The sequence below is a fragment of the Adiantum capillus-veneris genome, chromosome 19 (genome assembly GCF_014529385.1).
Source record: "Adiantum capillus-veneris isolate H3 chromosome 19, ASM1452938v2, whole genome shotgun sequence".
In the NCBI taxonomy this organism is placed as follows: domain Eukaryota; kingdom Viridiplantae; phylum Streptophyta; class Polypodiopsida; order Polypodiales; family Pteridaceae; genus Adiantum; species Adiantum capillus-veneris.
Genome location: NC_140949.1, coordinates 78,171,076 through 78,176,105, shown reverse-complemented (window position 1 = coordinate 78,176,105; position 5,030 = coordinate 78,171,076). Strand labels below are relative to the sequence as shown.

General features: G+C 38.5%; 1 pseudogene; it reads right to left on the bottom strand.

The window, feature by feature from the left end:
* Positions 1–804: 804 nt before the first annotated feature.
* LOC147434276 (putative ribonuclease P/MRP protein subunit POP5 pseudogene) lies at positions 805–1,248 on the bottom strand (annotated as a pseudogene).
* Between the last annotated feature and the right edge of the window lie 3,782 nt (positions 1,249–5,030).

Genomic DNA, 5,030 nt, shown 5'->3' with positions numbered 1-5,030 from the left:
CTGCTCCTGTCCATGTGCTCTAGTGAAATGAATGACTTTGCTAGCACCACCCACATAAACGTCGCTATGGCCATACGAGTAAGCAAAACGCCAAGAGGAAACGTGAGCCCCAAGACGCAAATTCTCCTCTACGACGCGACTAGACAAAATCCCCATACCTGTCTCTTGTCTTTTGCTTCTCTGTGGGTGCGAAGGCAAGAGAGGAAGTCACTCTCTCTCTCTCTCTCTCTCTCTCTCTCACACACACACACACACACACACACACACACACACACACACACACACACACACACACACACACACAGGGATGCATCTCGATATTCCCTGTCCACAACATTATTATTATATTAGTAGCTCAAGAGCTTTTCGATACCCTGCTATACCTCGATCAAGATTTTCTATCGTGCCTAACTACCAACAACTAAAACAGCTACCTAAAAACATGTGACAAATGGGCACCTTCCCAAAATACACTGATCAGGAGTGTTACATCCCAATGACAAAGCAGACTCCAGCTCACATTAGGTATGAAGGTATGAGATTCTACTACACACACAATACAGACTACCACCAAGGATGATGCTACACATATAATCACCCACTCAAAAATGCAAGAGATTCCTCACAGGTACTCCCCAACAACGCACACATGCGCTCACACAACCCCACCAAAATGACTTTATCAGGCAATGCAATACCTTTGCCGACACGACTCAAACAAGCTACTTCAAGAGAGAGCACTTGGATGGAAAAACTGGATCAAGGACGAGCCTAACTTCCCTTAGAAGTTTCAGAAAATTTTGATCACATTTCTATTTGCAAAATTTTTTCTAGGTTAGTGGCGGCATTCAACAACTTGGGAGACGGTTCATTCTTCCCAGCTTTAAGCTTCAGCAGTTCATTTTTAGCCTTGTCGTACTCCAAAGCTGCAAGCTTACAGCAACTAATATTTCCACGTAAATCAAGTAGGTTAAAAATCAGAGGACAGTTGTTAATGCTCGTGATAAATGTAATCTCACACCATATCTTCTCATATTCTGCATGGCTACACCTGATCACGCATAATTTGGTCACTGGATTTACATACTTCACTTGAAGAGATGGAAGAGAAGCTGCGAGGCCCAACTCTCCAAAGTTGTGGAGAATGATGTCTCTGATGGCGTTGGCGAGGGAAGACTGTGAGAGAACAGGGCCCTCTCCCTCGCAAAACACCTCCATCACGAGGTATCGATTTTTCAACGCCACCATCTTCTCCAGGGCTACACATGACTACCTCGCACTGCTGCATCATTCTCTCTCTCTCTCTCTCTCTCTCTCTCTCTCTCTCTCTCTCTCTCTCTCTCTCTCTCTCTCTCTCTCTCTCTCTCTCTCTCTCTCTCTCTCTCTCTCTCTCTCTCTCTCTCTCTCTCTCTCTCTCGTTCATGAGCATGCAGTCCGTCCGCGCGCGGGCGGACAGATAGGGAGCTCAAGATATGAAAATTAATTTTTAGTATTTCTTGTGTCACAAGGTGGCGTAGGATGAAGAAAAGGTCTCTCAACTTAACCTTGAGCTGTTTGAAAATTCAAGAAATTAGTTACCTCAAAGGGGAGCAAAAACGAAATTGTGACTTAGATTTTGCAAGAAAATAGAACGAATATGTTAAAAATATAGCTTAATTCATAGAAATTGGGGTGCTTTTTTTTGATGAAAAATACCCACACTAGTGAACGCGCATGTAGTCCGTCTGTGCACGTATTTTTCATCACAGCGTGGACGAGGACTGTGTGCTTGTCCACCAACGTGGGTATTTTTCATCAAATAAAAGCACTCCAATTTCTACAAATTAAACTATATTTTTAACATATCTGTTCTATTTTCTTGCAAATTACAGGCACATAGAATGTCTGCCCTTGGGACTACGTGCGCCTTGCCCTAGTTTATTCCTTTAATGATTGTAAAAATTCTTTTATGTTCCTTACGCACTTGCAGCTGGTGGCAAGCAATTCTAGACGGCACAAAACATTGGATGCATGAGAGACAACTTGATCATCAACAGGATCACCCATTGCTAAGTTTGTGGATTGGGAATACCAAGCATCTTGCCAACAATAACACATATGGACAAAATACATATGAAGGTCCATCAGACACACTTTCTGACACACAGGGCCAAACACAAATTAAACACAAACACCACACATCACTTTTCTTGGGTCTTATCACACACACACACACACATAGAGAGAGAGAGAGAGAGAGAGAGAGAGAGAGAGAGAGAGAGAGAGAGAGAGAGAGAGAGAGAGAGAGAGAGAGAGACCAAGTGAACCAAACAAGATTACTCGCACATGATAAGCATGATTGGGAGAAAATTCTTATGTAGGATGATAAGAAAATTTGCTTTGATCTCAATAGAAAAGTAGGTTTCTAGCGCTTTTCCCTACTATGAGGATAAGATTGGTTCACATTAATCTCTCACAAGCTGACAATGATTTTTCGTTTACTCAATATGCTCTTGCAATATAGATTTTATATAAATGAAAGGCTATTGATCAATAGTGTCTTTGAAGTTTTGTGGAATGTATAAGGTGGACTGGCTCATTCCCCCTATCAAATTGTGGAGGGTGAACTGGTCAAAAGAGAAGTGGCTAAAAGGTATAAACAACATTTGGGAAGTAAAATGGCCAAGCTCAATCCCTATTAGGAGTAAGATTCTTGACAAAGGTATTGAAACAAACACTTACTCTGGGTGCAAAGTAGCTTTGGAGGATCCCTTGCATCTTCTCAAAGACTACCCTTCATTGCAGGGTCGTGTCGCCAAAATCTACAAATGGGTACACTCAAATAGTCAGATATTTCTATCTCAAGTAGATTTAGAAATCCCAAAACATCGGTGTCCTTGAAGAAACTTTGTAGTAGCTTGGCTCAATGATATCGTGCATGATAGCAATGATCTTATATATTTGATATGGTCAAGAGTAGGGACAACTTTGCAAGTCGAAGAATGTAAACATGCAATGAGTTACATTGGCTATTCAAGTGGCGTCCCCTTGTGGAGAAGCAGATTGTTGAACTTGGGTTGAAGCTATTAGATAAGAACTAAAATAGGGTCTTTTGCTAATGTATTGTACAATGTTGTCCCTTTAAGGCACATCTAGTGCTTGAGGCTCATTGTAGATAAATTGAGGATTTAATATAGTATCTCTACTTACAATTGCTAGTATGGATTTTTTTTTTAAATTTGTTGGCCACATTAATGGAAAAGACATTGCATCCAATGCCAATGGTTTTGGTTTCCTAATGCAGCTCTAAAAATATAACAAATATAAAAATAAATACATACACAGTGGAATGGAATTCAAAGGACGAGAGCAATAGGCTATGATTTAACATCATTTTTTACATGTTAAAAGATATGTATATGTGTTAAACATGGACTTAGGACTTTAGCTCAAAAAGTTAACTTTTGACTTTGTATCCTTTATATGTATTTGTCCTACCTTCTAAATTCTCATATAATTTTATCATATGGTGTGGTGATTTGCCCCTCCTAGCCCTCAAACAAGGAATCATAACACACCAACAAACAAGAAATGTCAAATAAATACTAAAATTATTTGAATTCACACCAACAAACAAGAAATGTCAAATAAATACTAAAATTTTCTTATTTTAATTCACCTTGAGGAAATAGGAATTCACATATTCATTATCATTGAGTATCCCTTAGGGATGGGGCCACCACAAGTCACTAGCTAGATGAGGCTTTTTCTCGTTCCCTTGCCTTTCAAAGTGGAGACATGTGTAGAAGACTCAAGTTCACATGCACCCCATAGTGATTTTAGATGGGAAATCTTGAAAATGACATTCCAATATTATAGCATATCTATCTACTCAATTGTCTTTCTCTGCATTTATCTGGACAATTCTTACCCCTTGTCTCTATTTCTTGTTTTTCTTATCAACATAAAGAATTTATTTCCTTTAGAAACTAGAGGTTGGTGTCTTTAGAGGTGAAATTTTTTCTTTTTTAAACCCCCTATGCTACATATTATGGCTGAAAAATGAAATAAATTAATGATGATGAATCTAAACTTCGTGAATATGTTTCCTCTAAACACAAGGAGTGTCTGAAGAGATGGTGGTGTTAGTAAATAGAAACTCTTCATGAAGCTCAACATCCATGGACTCAACATGTTCCTCACAATTTACTGCTTGTTTGTAATCAAGGTTGCTATCAAATCATGGCTTCTTTGGACATTTCCACTCAATGCCCTGCTATCAAATTCAATGTGTATGTCCCACTAGATCAACACCTAAGCTCATATATTTTATGTCGATTTTAAACACAATGCACTTATGATTGTTTCTCTCTTGACTTGAAAATCTATCATATGAAATACGGGGATTATACAGTTTGTTTTTTAAAGGTCATGAGATCTCTTCAATTTGGAAAAGGAAAAAGATACTTTAGGCTTAAAGATTGATAGGTGGAATGGGAACTTGGAAGGCAATGGAAATTGGAAGGTTGAATGTGGATTGGGAAAGTGAAGGTTGATATTATATGAAACGAAAAATCTCATGAAAGAAAGGCAAAGGACTTTGTACAACTACAAGATTTTGCAAAATTCTACCCACAACTTGAAAAGACCAAAATATTTTTTAAAATCCAATGCATTGTGTCAAGCACACGAGCCTAAAAGACCTAAAAATTGTGAAAAAGCTCTAAATAAGAAGCTGTCAAAAAATAAACACTCTTTGTTTAGCGTCTTGGTTCTTATCATATGCAGATCCTTTTGAAGACCGCATGTCTCATTTCCTGGATAAAGATCATCATCAATCATGCATGTGTAGGTAGTTCCTCTCTTGGACAAAACTAAACATATCTCTTAAGCCGTAATGCCACTTTTCATAATAATTCACCCTCATTCTTTTTGAATCTATGAATTTGCAAGACCGTATTATGAGCTATGCCCTTCTGCAAGAATTATTTGATGAATTCTTCAAACAACTTGTCTAGAGTCTCAAAATCCCGTCTTTCTACTGAGTCAAA